General features: G+C 46.5%; 1 protein-coding gene across 2 annotated transcripts in view; it reads right to left on the bottom strand.

The window, feature by feature from the left end:
• The window catches only part of SERTAD4 (SERTA domain containing 4), a 64,072-nt gene extending 51,868 nt beyond the window's left edge, over positions 1 to 12,204 (bottom strand). The window contains exon 1 of one of the 2 annotated variants that reach the window (XM_085612837.1): positions 11,839 to 12,204. The gene's annotated coding sequence lies outside the window, so the exon portion shown is untranslated. Of the gene's footprint in view, positions 1 to 10,962 lie in introns of both variants that reach the window. The other variant, XM_085612839.1, reaches the window with a different exon arrangement.
• Between the last annotated feature and the right edge of the window lie 2,662 nt (positions 12,205 to 14,866).

The following is a 14,866-nucleotide window of genomic DNA, read 5'->3' as shown; positions in this document are numbered from 1 at the left end:
CTAAGAGCCACAGAACGACTATGGAGAAACAACCCCTCCACAAGCCTCCACGAGCAACACAAAGCAGCCTGAAGAAAATACAAAAAACACATCAATAATGAAAAAAACACTTTTTTCTGCACCGTTCTGGACAACGCGATAAACAGGCCCAAATAACTCTTTAACATCATCGGACAACAAGCTTCCAAGCCCCCTGCAACCTCAGTTTAGGCCTCCAAAGACCAGTGCGACAACTTCGCCAACTTCTTCAATGACAAAATCACCAAGATTGAGCTCTCATTATACATCAACCTCAATACTGCCTGCAATAGCCCAGCCCCAGAGACCGAAGCCAGCACTCACAAGCATGCCATGAAAGCCTGGAAATCCTTCAACCCCATCCATGAAGACATGATTCTCAAACCCGCATCTCACGTCCTAGATCCTATACCAACCCAATTGACCAAAAAACTGAACCTCTCCATAGCCCCGTTCTGGTGCAAGATCATAAACACCTCCCTAAGAACTGGTGTCATTCCAGACTGCGTCAAAGTTGGCCAAGTCACGCCACTACTAAAAAAAACAGACCTTGACCCCAACGATCTGAACAACTTCAGACCCATCTCCAACCTCCCTCTCCTATCCAAAATCCACAAAAACTGCGTTCTCCTACAACTGACTCAGCACTTGGACAGCATCAACCTTCTAGATCCCCACCAACCGGGTTTCAGAAAAGGTTGTGGCACTGAGACCGTGATCCTTAGCGTCGTGGACGATATCCACAAGTCCCTAGATACTGACAAATGCTGCATACTCATTCTCCTGGACCTATCAGCAGCTTTTGAAACAGTTGATCACAATCTTCTCATCAAGGCTCTCCAAGAAAGGGTAGGGGCTGATGAGGTGGTCCTACACTGGTTCTCCTCCTTCCTACCAACCACTCCCAAAGGATAAAAATCAAAACCTTTACGTCTGACCTACACCCCGTTAGCAGAGGTGTCCCCCAAGGCCCAGTGCTCTCCCTCCAACGTTTCAACATATACATGGAACCCCTCACCACCCTACTCAAAAAAGCCAACATCCCCTTCCACCTATATGCAGACGACACCCATATATATCTGGAAAACTCCTCCATTGAGGACATTCAGAGACTCAACGACACTAAGAGAAGTCCAGCACTGGCTATCAGCAAACCACCTGAAACTCAAGAAAGACAAAACAGAAATCCTCCTCATCTCCAACAAAGAAGAAAACCCTCAAATTGTAGAATGGCTATAAGCAATCGATGCTCTCAATGACAACCTAACTCTGGCTAACTCTATAAAATCACTAGGAATCATCCTAGACCCAAAACTCGACATGACCAAGCACATTAAGAACTCTGCAAAGAGTGCCTTCCTCAATCTGAAAATACTCAACAAAATAAAACCCTTCATCCCACCAAAGGACCTCAAACAAGCTCTCAATCACTGGTGCTATCGAGACTCGACTATGGGAATGCAGTGCTCACTGGTACATTAAAATCCCACCTAGCCTCCCTCAAAACAACTCTCAACGCAGCAGCCAGAATGGTCACAGGAGTTAAGAAATATGAACACATCTCTGCCACACTCAGAGATCTAAAATGGCTTCCAGTCGAAATGCGGGCCAGCTTCAGAACTGCCTGCCTCACGCACAAGGCCCTGCACACAGGGAAACCCGACTACCTGGCCTCCAAACTCAACAAAACCGGTCAGACAAGGAACCTTAGGAGCTCCAACACCCTACTACTCATCCCTTTAAAAAACACGAAAAAAAAAAAAAACGCTGCACGGTCCTTCGCCGGAAATGGACCCAAAATCTGGGATTCCACCCCAGCCGATATCAGGACTATCCCTTCCTTTAGCAAATTTAAAAAAACTCCTAAATGACCTCTTCCTCAGCCGCTCCTTGCCGAACCGATAGCTGCCGCCGTAGCGCACAAGCCAGCACTCTGTAGCACCCTGACTCTGTGTCATTAAGACCTACCTCTCCCACGCTCCCTGACCCGTTCCTCGCACCCTCCTCCCCGAAAGAGGTTCAGCCCATGACAACGTGCACGCAACAAGATTATCTCAGGACTTCCTCACCTAAATGCTGCACAACATGCTGGGACTTCCGAACCAATATATATACCTCTACCTTATTGTGTGACTTCTGCATTGAATCTGTTGTAAAGTGCTCCAATACCCTCGGGTCTGGCCAGCGCTATATAAAACTCCTCAATAAATAAATACTCACCTTGTAGAAATGATCCGGAATCACTCAAACCTGAATGTCATGCCTCTCTGCCCACGGGGCCCCATATCAGTTCTCACATGAGATGTCAGTTCTCCAGCCCCAGTTTACAAAATTAATCATGCAATGCCCACAAGCACCATCAGGAAGATCCAGTGAATTATGCGCAATAAATGCCTACCTGGGCACAATTCGGGCAATATCAACACTTTGTATCCAGACCACTTAAGAAACAAATCTAAAGCTTAAACAAAATGCTCCAGCCCTCCTACTGATTATCACTTAAAATGTTGATTAGTTCACCAAATATATCCACCAATGCATAGTCCTCCACTGATTACAACACAGAAAAAATCACATGCATCATCAGCCGCCTGAGCATCGCTCCATGCCTATGCACCATATACCCACTGTAAATGTTAGTTGGCATCTACTGTAACAGTGTCATCCCTGGACACCTGCACTCGCTCTATATCACTGAAACAGACATGGCTCGTGTTATCTTTGAAAAATAGGTTAGGTAATCCTGGAAACACCAGTCGCCACCAATTAGGCTAGCCGAATAGCACCTTATGGATGTGAAGGACCAACAGCCTTACTAGTCTCTGTTTGTGCATGAACTTCCTTCAACATGAATGATCATCAAATCCTGTTGACTAGATTAAAAATATAAGACTAGCAGACAACAAACACCAATACTGGATCGCCTGCTTAACACACTCATTACATTTATCATTGAAGGATTATGCTACCACCAACAATCGACCAACAGGTGTGGTGCCCTTGGACTCAGCATTAACTCCTGAAGTCATCACATCAACACAATCCTGCTTTTTGCCCTCCTTGCCAGTCTTGAGGTCAGATTCAACACCTATAGCCCACAATTTTCTTCAAATTATCAAAACAGACATCTCTCAACCATCATACAAAGAATGGATTCCAACTACCTTGACCTCAACACTGATGTTAGAAATGGGGGTATCTAGTTGGCAGTGGCTTGCACCCTGTCCAAGTAGAGACCCTTCCTTCTAGTCAGGGTAAGGGCATTACACAGCTAAGATAACCCCTGCTTACCCCCTTGGTAGCTTGACACGAGCAGTCAGGCCGATCTCAGAGGCAATGTGTGAAGCACTTATATAAAACACACACTGTGAAAACACTACAAAAGGACACCACTGCAGTTTAAAACAATAACCAATCTTTATCTGAATAAAACAAGACCAAAATTACATAAATCCAACATACAAAAGTAAAGATATGAATTTTGCATGAATAAACTACAAATTCAGGTCCTCAAAATCAATAGCGCTAACCGTCGGCTATCACAGTGTTGTGAGCAACACAAATCCAACAGTTCAGTGGTGCTGCATTGGCAAGACCTGCAAAACAATACCTTTGGAAATGAAGAGGCCTTGGAGACCTTGCAATGAAATCCGAAGATGTGGTGTCACCGGCGGATGTCTGTTCCGAAGGTCAGGCCGGAGTTGTTGAGGCCTTGGCGTCACATGCTTCGCAGTCGATTTCCGTGATGTTGCGTTCAGAAGCGCTGGCATCGGGCGGGCTTTGACTGCGATGTCATCATGGTTGATGCGTCGTGGTGTTCACAAGTGCAAATCACGTCTTTGGCGCAAGCAGCAGCGCGGCGTCGGTGCTAAATCTAGGTCATTGGCAGACCCAGGGCTGCGGAGTCAGACAGGGCGATGCACCATGCACTCAGCCACGGTGCAGGGAGTGGCGTCAAAGACAGTGTGAAGTGGCATCTGTGAGGTCGGGGCTACAATGTTGTCGTGGTTGATGCGTTGTGCTTTTCACAAGGAGTAACCACGGCTTCGGTGCAGGCGACGGCACCAATGACGGCGTCGGGGTTGCTTTTCTTGAAGTTACAGCAAAACTATTCAATTCCAAGGGCCCAGGACTGGTTTTGTCACCACCTGGCAACGCGGGACTCAAAACAGAAGAGTCCCAGTGCTGGAAACAAGATGTGGATGAAGTCTTTGATCTTCCTGAGACTAACAACAGGAGGCAAGCACACACAAGCCCTTGGAGAGCCTTGGCAAGCAGGACGAAGAAAGCACAGTCCAGTCCTTTTACTGTCCAAGACAGAAGCAGCAGGCCAGCACAAAACAACAACAAGCAGAGTGACAGTTCCCCTCCTACAGCTTCTCTAGCTCTTCTTCTTGGCAGAATCTCCTCTTAGTCCAGAAGTGTTCTAAAGTCTGGGGTTATAGGTTTAAACTTATACCCATTTTGGTCTTTGAAGTAGGCATACTTCAAAAGATAGTCTTTGTAGTGCACAGAGCCTGCTTTGCCCTGGCTGGCCCCAGACATACTACAGGGGTGGGGTGGAGGCAGCATGGTGAGAGACCAGACAATTAATGTAACTATAGGTTTCACTGGCTGGAACAATGCAAAGACTTTGGCTATCCAGGTGTCAGTGACAGCCCCTCCCACCACTCTAGCTCAGGAAAGCCAATCAGCCTGGTGATGGGCAATAAGGATGTGCAGGGCACACTGCAGCTCCCTTTGTGTGACTGTCTAGAGTGAATGCACAAACAGCCCAACTGTCAGTCTAAACCAGACATGGGTTTTACAGGCAGGCAGGCAGAGGCACAGGATGGTAAAGCAAGAAAATGCCCATTTTTTGTATGCAATGTGTATGTCTTTTGCTTTATCGCCCTAAGTGCGCTGGGTATGCCCAGACATGGCTGATGAGGGGTGATACCCTAAAACCTGTCAGAGGATGCTTGTTTCTGGTTAAGGGTAGGCCTATCTTGGCAGTTCGGGTTGGACTGTTCCACTGAGGAGCAGGCTCAAGACTGATATGCATATGGCTGGGTCTAAACTGGGGTGGCATGGTGAGCAAAAGAACAATGGGTGGATTGAACCCAGAACTCTTGACAGGGGTAAATGTTTGATTTGTTCTGCATTCCGTCAATCATTTGTGTGCCTTTCACTTTCTAAAAGCGGCATTTTCAAACATACAATTAACAACCACCTTCACTAAAAGATGTGTATTTGAGCTCAGAAAGCCCAAGCTCCAAATCTCTACCTCTTACCAATTAAAAGTTACTCTTGTAAGGTATTACAAGGCAGCTTCAATGATAACCTATGGTAGAGACAGTCCTTGCCATAGTGAAAAACAAAATTGGCAATATTTTACTGTCACTAAACACACCAGTACATGTCCTACCTTTCACATACACTGTACCCTCCCCGTGGGGCTACGTTGGGCCTACCTTAGGGGTGCCTTACATGTAGTAAAAGGGAAGGTTTGGACCTGGAAATTGGGTGCACTTGCCAGGTCGACATGGCAGTTTGAAACTGCACTTTTAGACACTTTTGTGGCACGCCTGACACATGTCTACAGGGCTACTCATGTGGGTGACATAATCAGTGATGCGGGCCCACTGCTAGCATTTGATTTACAGGCCCTGGGCAAACACAGTGCACTTTCCTAGAGACTTAGCAGTAAATCAAATATGCCAATCATAGATAACCTATCATAATCACAATTTACATAAGAGCACTTGTACTCTAGCACCGACCAGCAGTGCTAAAGTGCCCAGAGCTCTAAAACCAGCAAAAACGAAATGCAGCACACAATCAAAAACAGGATGTCAAAAGCAAAAGGACAAGAGAAAAATTCGCCAAAGATGCCATGTCTAACAAATGGCAAAACTGAAAACCTAACTCGAGATTCTAACGACCCCATACAATAAGATGGTTTGTGGTCACAAAGCCTTTGATTCACCAAAACAGAAGATTTGAGATGTAAAGCATCTTTATGGCATGTACAAAGGCCCTCATGGGTCGGAAAAGTCTTTCTAAGTTGTAAAAGGTCTTCTGCAACCTGTTGCAAATTGCAAATAGAGGCGGGTGTGAAATGGGAGTCCCCCTTTCATTAGGGGCTTGTAATGGAATGCATCAATCGTTTAAGAACACAATTGCAGCTGCAAACCATTGATCATTTACCAAAGCTGTGGCAGTAATTGATTCCCAAATGGGAAACTGTCTATGTGGCACACTTTCCCTTTTGTGAATAGTGTCAGTGGCCTCACGGGAGAGAAGATAGTGGTCCAGAGGACCACTGCCTTATCCTCCCCATGTGTTTCCAACAGGAAACACATATATCTTTAAAAAGCAGCCCTTTAATGGACCTCGGTTGCTTTTAAACACAAGTTTCATGTTTGAGAATTGAAATGCAGGGATGTAGGTTTGCTGTCCCTTGCAGCCCTCCACCCTAGCATTCATAGCCATTAATAGATGGTTGCAAATTGTGATCTCCCTAATTAAAAGTTATTGGGCAGGTTGATTTGTGATCCCCTATGAATGGACAATTTGCTGTGTGACCTATTAATGCACAGATCACATTGTAACTTGCATTCACACTTGCTAACCAGTCGGTATGCACATTGCACATCACTGGGTTTCGAATAGGAATAGTTCATCAGGCTCCAATCCCTCTCTATTTCTAACCTGTCACCAGATAACTTCCTTATGTCTCTAGGCAGCAGTCAGTAACCCCACCTCCACCACCTAACTCAAGCACAAACTTCTGATTCATGTTCGACTCCTAGCTGAAAAGCAAATACAACAGGTCACCCAAAGCAGCTATGATCATCTCAAGGGCCTCAAGAAATACATGGTTCCTCAAAGACAAAGAGAGAACCACAGACATACAAAGAACAGTTTGATGGCAAAATTGGTTGTGACAGTGTACTCCACTGCTACCTCCGTTAACAGCTGTGCACAAAATAGGCCTCAATGCTGCAGCTAGACCTTGCACAGGAACTCCATATTCCCCAGTTTCACCCCACCTTGGAGAATGCACATGAGCTCAAAATCCAAAAAAGGATTCATTTCAAAATTGAGTTAATGATTCACAAGATACTACACAGCCACTGGCTAAAATATAGGTACATGTCCCCACATGCAACCTAACATCTGCAACCCAAGACCAAATTGAACGACAGCCAACAAGAAAGCAAAGATGGGAGGATATAAATTTCTTGTAGCTAAACTCAGTATCCCAAATTCCCTTCCATCTTTCCTTGGAGTAGAATCCATCCACAGTTTAGAAAAAACTAAAATGCCTATTTCCAGAACAAATACGACAGATACCCGTTCCTCGATTTACCACAGCCCACTTCAACAAGCATATACTACCAGGAGCTCACCAATAACTACAATCACTTATAGATGTAAATGTAAATGTAGTTGAGCTTATATAGCGCACAGCTACCCGCAGTGGGTTTCCCGGCGCTTGCTTAGGGAACCCGTCCTGGTATTCCCCTGTGAGATAGCAGGGTATCCACAAGGTGAAAGTCAGGCATCCCGCCGCGAGGGGCCGTTGTGGAGATTAAGGAAGCTATTGCCCAGAGTCGCAGAGTGTGAACCCGTGAGTCGAGGAGGCACCGGGGCGAGAATTATCGAGTCCATGGAATTTTTAGCCCAAGACCCGCCGAGGCGGGGAATTGAACCCTGGTCCAGGAACGATCTCAGCTTCTGGGTCTGCCGCCTCTGACCCCTGAGCCACACTTCTCCACAACTTTACAATAATTTAGGAATCTAGTACCGAAGTAGCAACAGCACACTGACCACAGATGATATCAGCATTCCAGTCTGTACGTAGCACGTACTTGGATATCCCAAACGTTATGCACTATACAAATGACACACAAATACAAATAATCAACTTGCTTTGTCGGGTGAGTCTATTTTTTTCTGTGGACAAACGTACAGAGAAGGAAAGCACCCCCGCACTATTACGTGTGCATGCATTACTTCTACCTGTCTGACAAAATAAAAACTTTTCATAAAAATTGCTAGTACTTTTGTTAAAAATCAACAGCTCTTGCACAGACGTTTACTTTTAAAGGTTAATATTTGTGTTTAATCTCTACTTCTTGCACTCCCTGATTCCATGTCCAGAGCTTAGAAAGTGCCTCAATTAATGTAACTATAGGTTTCACTGGCTGGAAGAATGCAAAGACATAGGCTACCCAGGAGAGGAAATTGAACATTAGGATGAATCTATGGATTCCAGGGGCCGGCCAATCCAACACTTTAATGGCCATGATGAATACATTGCAAAGGTCCTCAGTACACAACGATTATTCCTTGTGAGTTTATGACTTTTGTTAAGTATGTAATATTCAAGGGCTTTCTTCGTGTAAATATATACTCTGCTATTGTACGTTTGCAACGGTATTCATACAGCCTGACCCAATGTAGGAAGTGTGTTGCTCCTTCGCATGTAGGAAGTGGTAAAGAGTGAAGTGAGACAGGCTCTATTAAAGCAATCCCTGATAGGACATCCCATGGCTGTAGGCATATGTTTACCATACGACCCAAAATATCTTCCAACTGCCCTCCACCCCGCATGTGCTCCAACGCATCAGACAAGGCCCTGAGCTCTGCATGCAAGAGTGCTACTCCCACCACTGACTTCAGTTTAGCTTCGCAACGCATCCATTGAAGGTGTCGTTGCTTTTATACAAGGTGCAAAAAATCCCCGTCCACCAAGGTTTGATTGCTAAAATCTGGACAAGCATTATTTTCTTCAAACTGTATAATTTTCACTGTCTCATTATTTTAGTGTAGGAAATTACAAGACGCGTGGAATTACTGTTGAGAGAATACTTCATATGGAAAAAAAAAAAAATTATTTAAAGTATTGAGCTGTAATCTATTTACATAGTGGGCAGGTTAAATACATGTGTTGCAAAAATTAGAAATGCGGTTTAAAAGCTCTGGTAGGTTCTTTGTGCTTTAATATGAGTGCTAAATCTTTCAACTGTGTCCCTGTGCTTCACAAGAGGATTGCGTGGAACATGAATAACACTAAAGGTTTTGCAGAAGAGTCATAACGAATCAGATGTGATAATGCCCAAGTTATGGTTTAGGGATGCTGGCACTGCCAAGCTCATAGAGTGTTGTCTGCATGGAATTCTGGCAGTCATAACTCAGCACATGCTTGCTGCATGGCAGACATTTAAGAAGCACTGTGAAACGAGGCCCCGGTTGTGCATGCTGAAATACAATCAGATATTGTTCACTACCGAGGAAGAATGCCAAGTAGCAAGCTAGTCCTGGCATGTATAACAATGCACTGCTGGCGCCTCCTTCGCCATGCAGAGCAGTAAAGAGCTGCTTCGCTTCCTCCGGCGTGCCTGCTGGGGATAGCTCAAGAGCAGATTAATGTGGTGAGGGCAGAGCTGGAAGGTTGCCGAACAGCTCCTGGGCCACAGGGTTTGCAAAAACATTTGCATGTATTTATGCTGGTACTGTAGTGTCTCAAACAAGACTTGCGTTCATGGGTTATATCACAAGTGTTACTAGGACATTCTCAGTGCTTGGTTAAAAAAAAAACAAGATGTGGGGAGCTGGATAGATAGCAAGACATACAAGTCGATTCTATCGATGCACAAAAGTCCTTTGAGGGGTCACCGTGTATTTTCTCTAAGTAAAGTTGGCCGTGTTGGGCATGCCAGCACCTAGAAGCTGTAAGCCACCAAATGTTTGATACCCAATTGTGCTCACTCACCCACAGCCATCCGATAGCTCTGGTTTACCTGTATATACTATCTTATATCACATCAGGAACTGAAGCTGGGATTAATAGCTGACCTTCAGTCAGTCAGGAACAGGGTCCAACAATTAGCAAAGGCTGTGTAATGGAGTAAAAATCTAGCTTTGTATTGCTCGAATAGGGTAGACCAGGTATTTATAAACATGTCCTGACCCATGGCAACGGGCCGTGAAGTGTCTTCAGCGAAGACACTTGGTTTAAGGGTTCAAAGTGGGGGACACCCACAGGTGTATGTAATTCCTGCTGAACTGTGCATCTTTTAACATTTTTGTTTCCCACCATAACCGTAGATGTTCATAAACACATGGCTAACGTCAGTACTTGGATTAACAAATTGTATGGACTTTTTAATTTAGGACGCAAACTAATATATGTGAAATAGGACCCAATGCTGACAAATTCATAGATAGAGTTTTACCAGAGAAGCCCTAATCAAATTCTGCTGGTTCATTTATCAGTTTAACTAGCACCGTTATCATGAATCGTAAACAATAAAACGTTTGACCAGGTAAATTTGAAAATAAGTGACAATAATTTGTTTATTGGAGTGAACTACAATTCACTGTTCGAAGAACTCGAGGCCCAAGCACCACATGTGTGATCTTTGCAGCTTGTGGTCCAAAAGCTAATGTGTGAAGAGGAAGCCTTATATCTCAAAGTCACAGAAATCACTACAGACATCTGAGACTGCCCTGGAATAAGACTGTGCCCTTGGGCGCGAGTTGTGCACTTATGTGGCAGGTTAGGTTTGTGACGCTTTCTATAGAATTGGCTGAAGTCCATCATTAATAAATGAATGTCTCCTGTCAATGTCTCCACGGTGGGGGGGGGGGGGGGAGGGGGCGACATTGAGTTTCCTTAAGCCGCTGTCTACTAACGAGACTGCGCAGTATCACAAGGAGCTCCCACGCCTGTCAATCAGCTTTCTTTAGTTAATGGTGGGGCTAAAATACCTAATTTTCAAGTTTCCTTCTAAGGGGAATCCGCTCTAAATGTGGATTCCTCGGACATGACTCACGCGGGCAGCATACGTCAAAACTTACCAGACCCATTTTTTGCAGAAGCAATGTGCCCAAAACATCCCTCCTGGACGAAAGGTAAAAAAAAGTGTCATACATGCAAGAACGACTTCATACCTCCAATAATACTTGATAATTCGGAATCTCCTTTTCAGTCATCAGTCGCGCTGATTTCGTAATTCCTATATCCTAATAAAGAAAGGCGCGCGGGCAGCTTGCAACAAGTGCCTGCTGCAGGGAGTGTGGTGCCAGACAGAGGCAGCCTGTGCAATTGTACAGCCTGCTGCTTCGGGGAGAGCGGCTGCAGACCAAGCAGCAGTCTGGCTGGCCAGCAGACAGGCACCGCGCACGGAGGGGCGTGGAAGACGTGCCGCCTCCCAAAAAACGAATCTCGAGTTCACACGTCCACGCAGCTCGTCTCGAACTGCTAACGCTGTGAACAGGCGCCCTGAGGCATGGAACCGCGGGTCCCCACCGGCATGAACACGCATTAGTCTGGATTTATATTTTAGAAAAACATGAAATGAGAGAGAATTATCGGACCTACTACCCAGGTGTCTCCCGACAGATGTGTGCTGGGTCTGAAATGTTAGTGCAGAGGCGTAAAATCGAATCCAGATGCCCCACCCCCCATTGTGTGGTCAGTTTGTTTTTCTTTTCCCCCTTGGGGGTCCCAGCAGTGCAACCGTTTTGAGGAAAGGTGTCTACTCCGAGGTCGAGAGATGATCTACTTGAAGCATCATCTTCGCCCCCTCCTCCCCTTAGACCACCAGCGCCCCTGAGGAGAGGCCGGGCCCCACCTGACCTCCTGCCGCCCCACCCGAGGGCCCCGGGCAACGGCCGGACTGCGCACAGTCCGAGGCAGGAAGTCAGCCTCCTGCCACCTGTCCATATTCCCCACAGCTGCGGGTGTGTGCCACGCACGCATGCCCGCACCCCTCGGCGTCCCCACGCCGCCGCCTCCAGCCCTGCCACCCCTCCCCCAACCCTTACCGGTGATGTGTAGAGCAGCGCCGGGGTGAGGGTCAGGGTCTCTGCGGGTTGGCGGCGGGGTCGGCTGGCTCCCCGCGGGGCATGCATGGGGCGAATCCAGGGCACGGAGTGCGCTCCCGCTCCTCCGCTTCTCCCGACGGTTATGGTAATGATGGGTTTTAGCCGAGCAGCCAGCGTGTGAAACCAGTAAATCCTGTTTTACATTTCCCTCTGGATTTAATAGGAGAGATTTCAGTATGCCCCCAGGGTTAGAAAGTGAATATGACAACCGCATTTCTTTCTTTTCTTTTCCCCTCTCAGAGCTCTCCACACACTGCTGCCTTCCCTTCCGCGGGAGGCCACCCCCTGCCCCCTCCCCTCTTCACCAGCCCCCTCCACCCCCTCCCTGCTCCCCAGTCTGTGCTGCTTAACCGCGAGACGCTCAGCCTCGCCACAGACGTTTTCAAGACACTCTCAGGATCTTACGGCTATGTTTTTTCCTCTGACTGGGTGGTGGTCACGGCCATTAAGGTTTATTGCAGTATTTTCTTCCATGTTTCTTTTTGCCTTGCTCGCGGCGATGCCCAGACTGCCAGGGCGAGCACTGCACCACATCAGATGAATAACACATGACATGTATCTCTCCCGCCGTCTAACATTTTGCATTTATGCTTTCCATGTAAACTGAGTGTGCGAATCGAAGTTTTTTCCGATGTGTAGGCAAACGAATGTCTAGGTGCCCTGCTTTTCTAAAACTGGGTTATTACTGCCCTTGAACCAGTCACAAACCCAATGTCCCGGTGCCACTCGAAGCACCAGAGAATAGCCATTGTCCCCTGAGTCCGACGAGTTGAGTCACTGTTGAAATGCTGCACAGTAATGTTGAAATGCTGCACAGTAATAATCACCAAACATGATTTTATTGACTTGAAGCCAGGCCATTGCCAAACAGGGTTGTCTACTCTGTTTCAGACAGACTAGCAATACTAACTCTGGTGTAAATTCCAGTTTGTGTGTGTAACCACAAAATAGGCCTGAGGAGATGTTAACGACCAGCAGGGGGTGACTCCCCAGCGATGAAATAATAACACACAGAGGCCAACCTGGGTCAAGTGAATTAAAAACACAAGTGGAAGGAGTGTGGGGGGGATTACTTTTTATAGGACGAATTCCCTCACTCACCCATTAGGTGACATGCTTCATCATAGGGAACCTCCTCGCACCGCGAACATGGTTGCTGTGCGGGCTACAACCCCCTCACTAAGAGGGAGGAGCTAAGGGATGTTTTAATTGTTAATAAGACGAGGTATACTAAAACCTGTGATGAGCCAGGGTGTGGAGGGAGAGTGTGAGAAGGAACGTGTTGGTGAAGATAAAACTAACTCCCTGGTGTGTTGATAGGCAATTTTATTGATACACCCAGGGATCAGGGTTAAAACCAAATACACCACCATGCCCAGAGAATTCAACCTAGCATGGTTGTATGTGATCAAAGGGTCAACATGTTTCAGCCATTTTGCCCTCTGTAGAGGTGCTGTGGCTTTCTTCAGGACCTAATATTTATGAGTGTTCAAAGGCTGCAACGGCTGGCGGAATGGACGTCAGTTATGATTAGCTGGAGTTCTGCGGTGTTCCTATAAATCAAAAATTGCTTTTATTTGATATGTACAACATGAAACACAATTACACTCCTTAATAAACACACCACAACAATATACTATTATGGTGTAAACCCAATGGCTACGTGTGAACAATAATACAAAAAAAACCCTGACAGAAGGTAAGAGCTTACCTGTAATTTGTGGGGAGCTTGTGGTAACTCGTCCCCGGCGCACTTGATGAGGGTTCCATTAAACCTAAAGTGATTGAAAGGAGGGGGCACGTGTGGCTGTAAATCACAGTCATAAGATCATACAGCAAATCCAACAGTTGATTAAAACAAAACAGAATGATCCTGACTGTGCATATTTCAAAGTGATTCTTGGTAATAATATCGCAACCAAAGCACATAAACAACCTGGTGGCCCGTAGCAGTAGGCAGAGCACAAAGCCGGCAGAGACCTGTGTCAGCGTAGCAGGGAGGCTGCACAGGCTGTGGATGATATGCAGATGAGGCTGGAAAACACGGCAACCCATTGCTACCAAGGTGTGCGGGGGTGGCGAGACTGATAAACGCGTGAAATTCAAAATGTAGAGGGAAAATATAGAGCAGGGCACTTGGAGGAGTGTCCTAGTTCAGCTGCTCAAAAAACTTGTCAAAGAACGTGACTGCAACTACGGGGAACACAATGGTCAAAGAAGGAATACGGCACAGGGAGGACTGTCCTGTTTGGCAGCGAGGAGGAGGCCTGCCATCAGTACTACAAGTGTGAGCAACCCTAATTCCGGGTAATTTACGGGGAGCAGTAAGGATGAGTATGACAGCGAAGTAGAAGAGGACGCTGAGGTGTCATACTAGCAACGCATGTCTAGTGTGGGACACGAGGAACTGCATAGTTAACCCCGACTGGGATAAACGCGCAGTGGTGCGTGGTATGGTCAGGCAGGCCGGACTGGACGAACAGTGGCCGGAGAGCAAGGCTATCCAGCAGGGCGGGGATTAGACCGGCCGGTGTGGCGGGGTCAAAGGGGGTCTAGCGTCGGGTACGAACAGTCAGACCCAAGGATTCTCGCTTACCTCTGCTCGGATAGCCGGTGCTCAGGTGTGCGTCCCTGGAGAGCTGGTGAATAGTGAAGATCTAAGCCGAGACAAAGTACCCTAATAGCGTGGTGCTGCACTAGGGACTGGTTTATCCTTATTATTAGTACAGTGAAAAGGAGAGCTGACGCAATCCTTATTGAGATTCAAACTCTTGAAGGCCAGATCAAAACCACTATCTCTCTCAGCCTGTACAAAAAGAATTTCGAAGAGACTAACCAGAAACTGAAGAAAAGTCTCCTGGCTTCCAAAATCAAGAAATTCCAAAAGGACCTAGCCCGTTTCTCCATGGAAAAGATGTACCCTTATGCGGCTGAGGATTACAAACCACCTGAATATAACCAACAGGGA

Source organism: Triturus cristatus, chromosome 6, assembly GCF_964204655.1.
Source record: "Triturus cristatus chromosome 6, aTriCri1.1, whole genome shotgun sequence".
Taxonomy (NCBI): Eukaryota; Metazoa; Chordata; class Amphibia; order Caudata; family Salamandridae; genus Triturus; species Triturus cristatus.
Note: the sequence above shows the minus strand (reverse complement) of the source record. Positions and strands in the feature narration are given on the sequence as shown.